This window comes from Mytilus californianus, unplaced genomic scaffold (genome assembly GCF_021869535.1).
Source record: "Mytilus californianus isolate M0D057914Y unplaced genomic scaffold, xbMytCali1.0.p SCAF_8, whole genome shotgun sequence".
Classification (NCBI taxonomy): domain Eukaryota; kingdom Metazoa; phylum Mollusca; class Bivalvia; order Mytilida; family Mytilidae; genus Mytilus; species Mytilus californianus.
In genome coordinates this window covers 104,998,448-105,011,261 of record NW_026262734.1, presented here as the reverse complement: position 1 = coordinate 105,011,261, position 12,814 = coordinate 104,998,448, and the positions used below count along the sequence as shown (strand labels likewise).

General features: G+C 33.0%; 1 long non-coding RNA gene across 1 annotated transcript; it reads left to right on the top strand.

The window, feature by feature from the left end:
* Window positions 1-6,665: 6,665 nt before the first annotated feature.
* Window positions 6,666-8,723, top strand: LOC127711274 (uncharacterized). Its single transcript, XR_007986630.1, has 3 exons — window positions 6,666-6,822; window positions 7,530-7,669; window positions 8,215-8,723. It is a non-coding gene; the product is annotated as an uncharacterized LOC127711274 (long non-coding RNA).
* Window positions 8,724-12,814: the final 4,091 nt, after the last annotated feature.

Here is a 12,814-nt window from a genome sequence, read left to right as displayed (position 1 = left end):
GCAGTTCCTGTAGACCAATCATGACCTGCATTTCTGCATTATACGTTATATAAGATCCGAAATTGATAATTTAAATTGACAAAAATGTGTGCAATATGATGAAATTTTTTTTACATGTTTCAAGGGAGATCAAGTCGTGAAAATGATGGTGCTGTTGAATATTCCAGTCAAAATGAAAGACAAGACATAGATCTATATATTTGTTATAACAACATATCAAATGTGGTGGAAGATGTACAATCTTCCAACAAAATAAAGCTATACCGTGCAAATACAACTTTGTATTTTCCAAACTTCAATATTGTATCTGATGGTTACTATCACTGCTTATCTACTGAAATTGATGCACTGGAGACATCGACATGGTCTGATGATAAGATAAATGGTAAGTACTAAACATTTTGCAGGGTGGAAAATTTTCACAAGTACGAATATAAAAAAAAGAAGATGTGGTATAATTGCCAATGAGACAACTCTCCACCAGAGACAAAATTATATAAAAATCAACAACTATAGGTCACTGTACAACCTTCAACAATAAGCAAAACCCATACCGCATAGTCAGCTATAAAAGTCCCCGAAATGACAAATGTAAAACAATTCAAACGAGAAAACTAACGGTCTGATTTAAGTAAAAAACAATGAACGAAAAACAAATATGATATACAGCAACCAACGACAACCACTGAATTACAGGCTCCTGACTTAGAACAGGCACATCCAGAGTGGGCGAGTGAGTGTGGGGGAGTGGGAGGGGATAAACACGTTAGCGGGCGCCCAACCCTTCACTTACCTGGGACAGTAGTGTAACCGTACAACATATGGACAAACTACACAAAAACAGTTGAAAAGGCTGAACTCATCAGATCGATGCAAAGCAAGTAGGAAAAAAAAAAAACAAGTTACAAAAACACAGACCAGACGTGGCAGGGAATTTATACTTCCCTACAACCAAAAAGACACTAAGTACAGATCTGAGAGTATTCGTAGTCACTGTAAATCGAGGGCTGGTACAGTAAAATAAAATAAAAACGTTATTATATTGTAGTTATCAAGCGACCATCGACAATTCTCATGTAATTTAATTTCTCCTTGCTTAGTTATTGACTAATTACACATAAGTAAAGGATGTACTTAGGTCAGGTTTTGGAATTTGTGTCAGATGTTCGGACTCCTTGGCTTTTTTCCTACGATACAGGGTAAAATATTTTGCCTCATAACACCCATTTTCCTTTTCAATATAAAACTTCAATAGCTCATAAAAGGTCATTTACCAAAATTTGAGCAGGTTCTAGATTTCTTTTCTTTCGATTTGAGACCCAAATAATACCAATGCAAATATAAGGTAAAAATCTGAGTCAGCATAATGTTCCCGCAATTAAAGAAAAATATATATATATTTCGAAAAGAATCTCCATAACTTATCAATATTTCTAGCTTATTTGTTCCTTAACTAATGCTCTTCCGACTTATAGTATCAATTTCAAGTTCTAGATTTTTTTAATTTCACCTAAGTACATCCTTAAGAACCTTTATTTCGTATTTTTATTTTAAGATTGTACATGTATGACATGACTAGTGTATTCTGTTTCAAAACTACATATTGCTTCCCTTTGAAGTAAAATAGTTTTGCTGAGAGAAATTTACCAGACGTAGATTGGATGCCATCATTACATGGTGTCATACTGTCGCCAATAGTCAAACGCATGTAAATGATTACAAATTTAACGACTTATGTAACGCTTTTGCTTAATTCACAATGAAGTTATCACAAATTAATAATTATTATGAAATATATAAGACTGTGTTTTCATGGTTTCATTATTCCTGAATATAGGTTCAGAATTTTCCACCATTTATGATATCGTCGGAATGTCTTTGATGGGTGGTGTAGCCTTTGTTGTTGTATTAGTCCTGAGTGTAAAAAGAGGTATGTTTGTAAGATTTGTATACTTCTTTAATTTTGAATATGTTTTCTTTGCTCTATCGACCAATCGTTACCATTGGGAGCGAATCGTAAAACCGAATATTTTTTTAATATATGTATTAATCCGCTTCGCCGTTCTATTTAAATATCTATATATATAAGTTTGCTTCATACACAAACATGTGTATAATCAACTAAATTGTAAAGAGAATTACATTTAGCCATATTGTCTAGACACCTGTCTATTATAAAAGATTGCATATTGATTTCAAGGTTTCGTTTGTTTGTTAGTGCTGTACATGTTTGGATGTCGTATCATAATAGCTCATATATACATGTATTATTTATAAGCCTCCTCTTAGAGAGTATATAAGAAAGCTAAGACGATTACATTTTAAGATATATACTAAAATAAATGAGTTATGATTTACAAATTGATGACATGTGTTCTTAAAGTGTTTTAAGATAGTTCGTATGCTAGCAGTTGATGTTCTGTAACAGTTTAGAAGAATTGTGGATTAATTCATAAACACTAAATTAAACTGCTCACGTTCCTCATTCACTAGACAGGCAAGAAAACTTATCCCCGGCTTCGTATGATTCTCGGATTTTGATTAACTGATTCACGTCGTTAAAAACCCACAGCCCCGGGTGTTGCTACACATTACCCCCGGGAAACCTCATGCGCGTTTTCCTTTGTTCCGTTGTTGTTCTAATTGAAAATTTTAATTCTTTAGATTATCTGTAATTAAATATGTAATCCACTAACGATTTTTTCTTTTTATACCGATCAATGGCATTATTTTTTAGTAATTGCATCCCTTGGCTACCACATCGTCAATGAACGGGACTACTGTCCTAGTTATGCGAATGTAGACTGGTACCCGGTCGTAATTTGACAAGCTTGATAATATTTGCATAATCATAAGGCATACTGATTATTTTACGGATGGGACCAACCTATGCAAATGACCCGCGTTGACGTCCCGCCGTCTATGACGCAACGCTCGCGATATTTTGCGCCAAATTTTATTAATTCTAGATTCGCTGTCTCTGTATTTAAAACGTCTTATATTTTAATACCCGTAGGGTTCTACCATTGCTAGTACCCTACATTCCGTAAAAATATGTCTGATTTCCAAATTTCAATAAAACCATTTTAAATAGTAAAACATACATTGTTTTCAAGTTACACTTTGTGTCCAAAATTCTTCAAAATCGCTCAATCCGGACTAAGACCGGAGTTAAATTTGTTATCTACTTTCAGTTCCGTAGATATTGGTATTGTAACACCCTTCGGTATCCTGTACACCCTTTGGCTTCGCCTCATGGTATACTTGGGTTCTTCAGGGTGATAAAACACCCATATGTACCATTAATTGAATCGTAGCTGGTATTTTACTTGCAAAAATCATGTTAAGTAGTTTCTGCACATGAACGGGAAAAAATACAATTCGTTTTCGTACTTCAAACACTATCTCTTTGTTTTTCAGCTTTGATTCAATTTAAAAGAGTAAGTATATAAAAAGAAACACCGGAGGGGATCGAAATCATAAACGGAATGAGGGGTATATGCCTATGAGAAGATATATTCACAACGTAACCATAAAATCACTCAGTTTCAAACAACAAACAAGTGTTCATTTTGTATGTAATGATTTTAAACAGCCAGATTTGGGAAAGGTGGCTTTTGATAAACAAACAATATCGACCAAAAAATATCAACATGTGACTCAACTTTTAATCATTCCAGATTAAAAATACCACTTGCTTTGACTGGACTTGATAAAGACTAGTTATAGCAAGTAAGACTAGTTATAGCAAGTCTGGCACAAGTTCACTACCACCCTGTTGGTAGCTGTGCTATACAGTGTTTATAGTGTGTTTTACTTTTACATCAAGTTTATATATGTCTAGATAGACTTAAAGAATGTATGCTCGTACAACTGGATTAACCAATCCAATTGATTGCCTGGCTAAAGTCGGAATATCAGTACAATTCAACTGTCTTCATTTGTACGTTTGGTTTTTGTACGTTAGAGTGGGATGTCGGATGTTGGTGGGGTTGTAGTCTTTAGTACTGTCCAATATATGGGGGCTCCTGTTATCCTTTTCGTGCATTATGCGAAAAATTGAATACATGTATATTAATCAGTGTTTGTTTTTGATTAATATAATATGGTTCCTTAACAAACTCACGAAATCAATCGTAGAAATGTTACAATTTACTATATGAATGTTATATTTGTACCAATGAAATGATGTGTTCCTGTTCAAGGCGATACTAATTGAAAACTGACTAACAAGAACATCGCAATTCAAGGGAAACATATTTTACATATGTACATGTATGTAGCTGAAATGATATTATATGAAATAAATTAAATCATATATTTTAAAGATTAAAATAATTCTCGAGAAAGAAAACTCTGCTAAAATCATCTTTGATGTTATGCTTATTTTTATTTGATATCCTCGAAAACGCGAATCGAAAGAAAAACTTCATATCAAAATGTAATTTAATCCGTTTGATCTTTATATTAACTCAGTTGACAGGCTTAATCTCATATGTTTTCATTATTTTCTCTACAAATTTGAAAGTTTGGAAGATAATTTTCTACAGTTTTGCGAGCGTGAAGTCATTTTCCATTTAAATCAAGTGATTCTTCAGAAATTTATAATCTACTTATTGCAAAGAAATATATCTATAACAGTTGAGGAATTAAAAAAAACCACATGAATTACATAAATTTTATTGGAGGAATACGTTGATCCCATAGCAAATGAACAAACCATCTCTGTTTTCTGTTTATCTGTCTCCGTCTACATGTTTGTTTTCTACATGAGATGTTAGGTTTAGATGCGTACGTTTTAGGTTGCAATTCTGTAAATACTGACAATGCAATTTCCCATAGGAACTCCCTTTGCGGCTAAAACTGTGACACTTTTACTATGAAGTTTCGTGAAAAATAATATCCCAGAACGGAAAGTTTATATGCACTACTATTTTATTCAAAGGTCAAAATATAGGGCTGTGCGGCATATTTTCAACATTTATATGCCCTGAACTTCTAAGAGTTTAAACTTATACTAAAATTCTATACTACCCTTACCTCCATTTTTGGACCTCCTAAGAATTAAAATTTAGCCGCTACCATGTTTTTCAATACTGGTTACATTCCCAAGTGATGTCTCTATGAGATGAAACACAGAGATCATCAATGGGAACCAGTACGTTAACAAATTAACATACCTATGAATATTAAATATCTCCCCAAAAGAGGCGTGGTTTGAGAAACAGCTATATTTACAAAGTGCAACCTATAACCGTGTGTATACCTTAAATATATACCTGGCTTTACTGATCAGTTATATTGGTATCAAAATGCTATACAATATGCTTAAAAGTATTCTCCCTTTTAGGTCACCTGGCCCGAAGGACCAGTGTGATATTTACCGATCGCTTAGTGTCCGTCGTCTAGCGTCGTCTTCGTCCACCGTCGTCCTTTAACTTTTACAAAAATCTCCTCTGAAGCTAGTTTACAAAATAAATCCAATGATCATGCTTGCCAACCAACATAGTCGACATGACTAAAAAAAAAATTCATAGGAGTAAAATGTAATGCATCCCTTTTATCTTGAAACTATAGATAGAGAAATTCTGACGAGGGGGGAAATATTCAGAATGTTGAGATATACCTATTGTTTATTTACATCAAAACTGTCAGACGACTTAAGAAATATAGATAAAGGTGATATGTCAATGAGATACAAAAAACAACCCGAAAGCTTTGGTCCATTTAACATATTCACATCTTTTTTGTTGATAGATTTGTACTTTTGAAAAGGTAAAAATGGCGTCTTGAAATCCGTGATGTCATTTTAAAAACACGCGTATCAAACCTTAAAGAAAATACACATTACCAATAGAAGACAATGGAACCGTAATAGCATTAATGAAAGGAAAAGTCGTTCGCTTTGTCATACATTTAAGGACGATAATTACTATGAGTTTATATATATAGGACTGAAAACGATATCCCTTTTTAGATTTTTTTTAAATTTTTCATTTACATATAATTAGTAACAGTCAGAAGTAGATAGCCGGCATGTTAGTAACTGTTAGTAGTCCTTTGTTAATTTATGTTGATAATTGTTATTTTGCTTAGTTTCTTCTGTTACTTATTCTAACATCGGACCAGGACTTCTTTTAAACTGATTTTTACTGTGCGTATTGATGTGTGTTTGTCTATTCTACATTAGCAAGAGATATAGGGTGAGGGTTGAGATCTCACAAAACATATTTATACCCGCCACATTTTTTTCGCCCGTCCCAAGTCTGGCCTTTGTTAGTCTTGTATGTTTTTTATATTTAGGTTCATTTATATGTTTCGGAGTTGAGTTTGACGTCCATTTTCGCTGAACTAGTATACATTTTTGTTTAGATGCCAACTGAAGCGCGTCTCCAGGTGCAGGATTTACTCACTGTGTTGAAAACTCATTGGTGGCCTTGGGCTGTTATTTCTGTTCTTTGTTCGGGTTGTTGTCTCTTTGACACATTCCCCGTTTCCATTCTCATTTTTACATTTCATTTGTGCATTAGAAAAAATATGTAATGTTTGCAAAGAATGAGGATTTTTTTTTATTCAATTTTTAACATTCTCGAAAATTTTCCTAAAACAAGAAATGAACATCGCTTTCTAAATTTTTACTTCACTTCGTTTTGACAATTTAACAGGCTGACTCACTTGTTAGATTCAATGAAACGCAGGATACGCAGGCGGAGGGATATTCTTCCATTGATAGAAGACACAGATTAGAAACAGGGCAGGTTTCATATAGAGCAACTTTGAATCCAAGCTGTAGCATAGCAAAAGGAAAAGGGTGTGGTTTAGGTAACTAATATCTAAAACACCTATTGATTTGTGTATATTTTCCCCTGTTTCTTTGTCAGATATCTTTCACACTTATAAAAAATAATATATGCATATACGTGTACTGAGTAAAAGAAAATCAGGAAATATTTTTAATTTTATATTTCCGAAAAATAAACTGTACATCTAAACATGACGGTAATATAATTGATTCTTGTTTCACAGAAAATACACTATAAGATTCCAGGTTTATTCGACACAAACTTGATTATAGGATGTATTTCTCAACTCTGGAATGGTTTAATTAAAACTTTTAAAATTAAGATATATGTTGCTAAACTTTTGTTACTCAGTACTTGTTTCATATTTTTTTTTTAAGTATTTGATTTCATATGCAATGATTAATAATTGTTGCCATACATTGAAAATATGGTTATGTGTAGTCATTCTTGCACACATTGAACTTTTTCAAGTAACTTTTAAAGATTTAGTTAAAAATTTCTAAGTTTATGTTACTGTAGTAAGGTTTACGACATGAGATGTGAATAACCACACGCGTTTTCTGCAACGAAATCGAGTTACATTTAAAGCACTCATAACTATGGTCTTTTCTTCTTCCGTCCAATATATAACATAGCTAGGCATGTCTTAACACCAATTTTATTGTTTACATGCAATGGGCATTTATTTATTGAATAAGTCTGACTGATCGATTTGTACAATTCCAGTTCATCTTCCTGAGATCCAGACAAATGGCAATAAATCTTTACAATTGGAGAGAACAAATGATAGCGATAAATTACAAATGTCTGATTTAAGGAAAACTGCACACGCGTCGAAATCAGTAGATGTTGACTCAAGAAATAAGGTAAGAAGTTGGTTTTTTTTGTCCTCAATAAATATGATTCATAGTTGATTTCTCAATATTTGATTACCGATAGCATCGATACTATAGCATCATAAAAAGAAGAAATATCCATCGAAACCAAACCAATTAAACCTGCTCATTAGATATGAACACGTTCGATTGTATTACAATTATCATCGTTAGTTAAATTCATATATAACAATTACAGTGTTATTTTGTGTGCATTCCGTCTTTGGCATACGAGCATTTCAATCATTTAGGTCCATTTCGAGCAAGTAGTACTCGAAACAGTTATTGTATCTGAAATATTTAATTGCTGCTATACGATATATAATTTGAAAAATATACGTGCCAAAATTTCCTAAGCAGATGCAGATGTTTGTGAACTTGCATATGTAAACAAACCACGCATTTCTAGTCCATAAAGTAGCTTCATTTACTGCAGGGGAAAATAAAATAGAACGCTTATACATGAACACTTTCATTATGTTATAATTTTATATAAATTGCTCATCTACTAAAGGCTGCTTGGAATATAATTGTAGAATCTTGAAAGCCATATCTTGAATTATATCGAAGTAGAATTCAACTCCCGGAAAACAACGCCGAGCTTCTTTATTCATGGATCTGACAAAAAAACGCCATATGCAGACATTGATCTTACTTTGAAGGCTGATCCGTTACCTGAGAGTGACTCCAGTGACGATGATGATGCTGGTGGTAATAACGAACTAGAAGAACATCATGAAAATGACTTTATGACACTCGAAGAAATTCAGGAATTGAGAGAAACCAATATGAGAACATAGATTGTATGGCCGTTTTGAGCAAAACATTCATAGTAACACACCATAAACAATAAAGATAGTTTTATACACACGTTGTATTCTGTTCTCAGGATTAATTTAATATATAAATGGATCATCGAATATATCCATGAATTTTAAAAATTCTGAAATTTCACATACAAAGAAGTATTTTTGTAGATATTCGTCTGTAAAATACGAAATAAGCTATCGGTAACTGAGTTTACAACATGTAGGAGATGCGTATTAGGGGGTATATGGGAGATGTGGGTTGGGTGGGGGCAAAAATCCTTTTCACATAGCTTGATGTATACTATATTATTTTTATTTCATCCTAGTTGTAAAAAAAAAAAAAAAAAAAAAAAAAAAATCATAATTCTAAGTTGTATCCTATTAGTCCAAAGTCATACAAACAGAAGTTTCATGAAAGCGTCGACAAAGATTTTGGCATTTGATAAGTTAATATATAGAAATAACGTGACTGAATTCATCAAATAATTTTGAAAACTTACATTTGGTTATCCTGGCTTCATGAACTAATTGGATTATAATTCAAAGTTCGTCTTACAGACTGGTATTATAAATATAAAATCCGATCTATATTATATGATATATATCGTATATCAAATATTGAGTAAAATGGCTCAATCAATGTACATAGTAGGTGGATTCCTTAAATCTGACATGATGTTTTTAAAGTCATATGAAACTTCAAATTAAAAAAATAAAATGATGCATATGTTTTTTATAACTAAATGGCTAGTTTTTATTATAAAACTTATGTACATATACTTCTTTCTGAAGAAAATTCTTTAATTTGTCCAAATTTAGAAGAAATTTACTCTTTTTTAATTGTTAACTTCCCAGACAACAATTCGCCGATATGTTTTCTGTATGCAGTAACCTCAACATGACCTTTCTCGTAAAAATCTGGTGATCGCAATACGCAAGTACGAAGGGGAAAACCAAATTAGCAGAGATAGTTAACAAAGTAAACATCGCTCCGTCATCGAAATAAACTGTATCTTATTGTACATGTTATACACGTGCTTACCTGAATATCCATGCTTCTTTGTTGATTGTTTACAAAGGTGACAATCGGTAAACTTCGGCTTCAAAACACGACTATTATTTAGCTGCCATATTTTCACAACACTGACCAAGTGAAATATTTTTTTTGACGATTATACGATATGGATGTGTAAAAAATGATAAAATTGTGCACAGAAGACTAAGTTTATGATATATACATGCATTGGTTCAACAATGTTGAAGAATTGGATTAACATTATTTTTCACCAGTCCCTCGTATCATATGACTTTAACGATGATCTTTATTTCTTTTTATAACTATATAAAATTTCGTAAACGTACGTTCAATTTCATAAGTTCTCAAGAATGAATATCCTGTAAAAAGTATTTCTGACGTAAGCAGTTTGAATTAATACCTCTTCTAAATGTAACTTAAATTATGAGAAAGACGTTGGTCTTTGTTGTGAATATTTGCCGAAAAATCACATCTCCCTTCATTTAGTGTAAATGATATTTTATTGTGAAAAAAATAACATAAACATTTCAGCATGACAGTTTTATTAGGATTCGAAATTAGAGATTTTTTTTACTTTTACAAATTCCTCTCCTATATAATATAATAATAGATGGATGGCGTCAAAAATAAAGTATTTTACTGAACAAAGAAGTATTTGATGAACAAATTCTATACAATACTACAGTGCTACCATACCACAAGGTAATATGAATATGGATATATGCCAATTTTCAAATATATAATTATGTATCTCAATGCATGTATATGACATTAACACATATATTTTTGTTTTAAGAATAAAATCTCAAATATTAAGAAAGTCATTAGTATTTTCAATGTCGGATATAAAAGGATAACGATACAGTAAGTTATGTATTTTAGACCGACATGACAAGTTACTCAGCATAAGCTCTCTAAGGAATTGATATTGGGACAACGCAATAAAAAGTGTTCAGATGTTCCAATTTGTCTACATTTACAGAAAGGTTCTGGTTTTAGTATGTAACATTTTCCCTAGTCTTCTACCAAATTGTAATAAAATTGAGAATGGAAATGGGGAATGTGTCAAAGAGACAACAACGCGACCAAAGAGCAGAAAACAGTCCAAGGCTACCAACAGGTCTTCAACACAGCGACAAAAGTCCCGCACCCGGAGGCGAGCCTCAATTGGCCCCTAAACAAAAATGTGTACCAGTTCAGTGAAAACGGACGTTATACTAAACTCCAAACATATAAATGAACTAAAATTAAAAAAAAAATCGTACAAGACTTACAAAGGCCAGAGGCTCCTGACTTGGGACAGGCGCAAAAAATACTGCAGGGTTAAACATGTTTTGTGAGATATCAACCCTCCCCTTATACCTCTAGCCAATGTAGAATAAAAAAAAACACACAGCAATACGCACAGTAAAAACAGTTTAAAAGAAGATCGAGTCCGATGACAGAATAGGTAACAAAAGAACCTAACAACAAAATGACAATGACACACATAATAACAAAGGACTTCTAGCAGTTACTGATATGCCAGCTCCAGACCTCAATTAAACTGATTGAAAGTGTAGCAGGAGCAGGAGCAATTCTGCTGGAGATTCGGGAATGTGGACCACAGCTTGTTCGAGTTTGTGAGATGCCAAATATAAGAGCGCTATCTAAATATCTAAGTAAATAATAACCAAAAACAGTGAAAGCAATATATGATTTAATCAACAAAGTGAATAAATGGAGCATTCAATGACTTCAATAATTATCCGTATTAAGAAGGCATATGGCAGATGCACTAACCTTAAAGGGAGGTTTTGAAAAGCACAGCTTTCCTAGCTTTGACTGAACATCAGTCCTCAGACAATACTATATAACAATTCTAAACCAGTAATATAAAATGTATATTTTTTTCAAAAAAAGTTATAAATGATTTGCGATGATGCAAATACTAAAATTTGGAATATAAATTAATATCTTTAACCAATGAATTCAAAATAGCAATATCTATTCAAGTAAACAAATATATACTGAATAAGCTTCATGTAAATTATTCAATAAAGAAATATGAAATTTATAGTTTTAAACAAGGAAAATAACAAATACATAATAGTCCTGTCTGCTACATTTCTTCCCCCTAACACAAACGATAAATTTCATAAATTAATTCTGTCCCAAGTCAGGAGCCTGTAATTCAGTGGTTGTCGTTTGCTGCTGTGTTACATATTTGTTTTTCGTTCATTTTTTTGTACATTAATTAGGCCGTTAGTTTTCTCGTTTGAATTGTTTTACATTTGTGATTTCGGGGCCTTTTATAGCTGACTATGCGGTATGGGCTTTGCTCATTGTTGAAGCCCGTACGGCGACCAATAGCTGTTAATTTCTGTGTCATTTGGTCTCTTGTGGAGAGTTGTCTTATTGGCAATCATACCACATCTTCATTTTTAAACTTGAAAATCTAGCAAATTCATGCATCCGCAACAATAAGCACGCAAATGCAAATGCAAATGTCATGATTAAACATTAAATTAAATATATATCAGTCAAAGTTAAATAATGAGACAGTCAGACTGTTCAAGGGAGACCACTACATCAATCTGCTACCCTCCTCCTCCTTTACGAAAACAAATGTATATGAAATAACATTTGACAAGTAAATTTAACAAAAGTATATCAACGTTCATCAGATTAACTGTCTTTCAAACAAATGTAAGAATATCACTTTTAAATGAATGTCACTGTATAACACATACACAGACACACATCAGAATTAGGTTCATCTGTTAACGGACACGACCTTTAAGTCTTCTTGGTAAGTAGTCTTCAGATTCAGTGGTACGGCAAATATTGTAATGGCACATATAATGTTGAAATCCATGAAAAGTTGTACCAGGCAATGTCCACCAATGTTGATCTCACAGTGACACATTTGACGTGTACCACCGGGTCCTATTACTGCACCCCACCGTTGTTGATAACGGTAACACAGACTTTGTGCCACCGATTGAAAGCACCATATAGCTAAACAAAAAATACTGTTTTTGATCTGCACAACATACCTTGTCTTGTAATTTAAGTTTTACCAGGTAATCTCCACCACTGTTGATCTCACAGAGGCACATTTGACGTGTACCACCGGGTCCTATTTCTGCATTCCAGCGTTGTTGATAACGGTAGCACAAATTGTGTACCACCGGAGATGGATCGGGTCCATCTGTATGCAAGGTTTTCAAAATAAAGTAGGACGACGCCCACCGTTTTTTTTTAGCAAGGTTCTCAAAGTAAAATGGACGATGCCCAAATTTTGTGCAA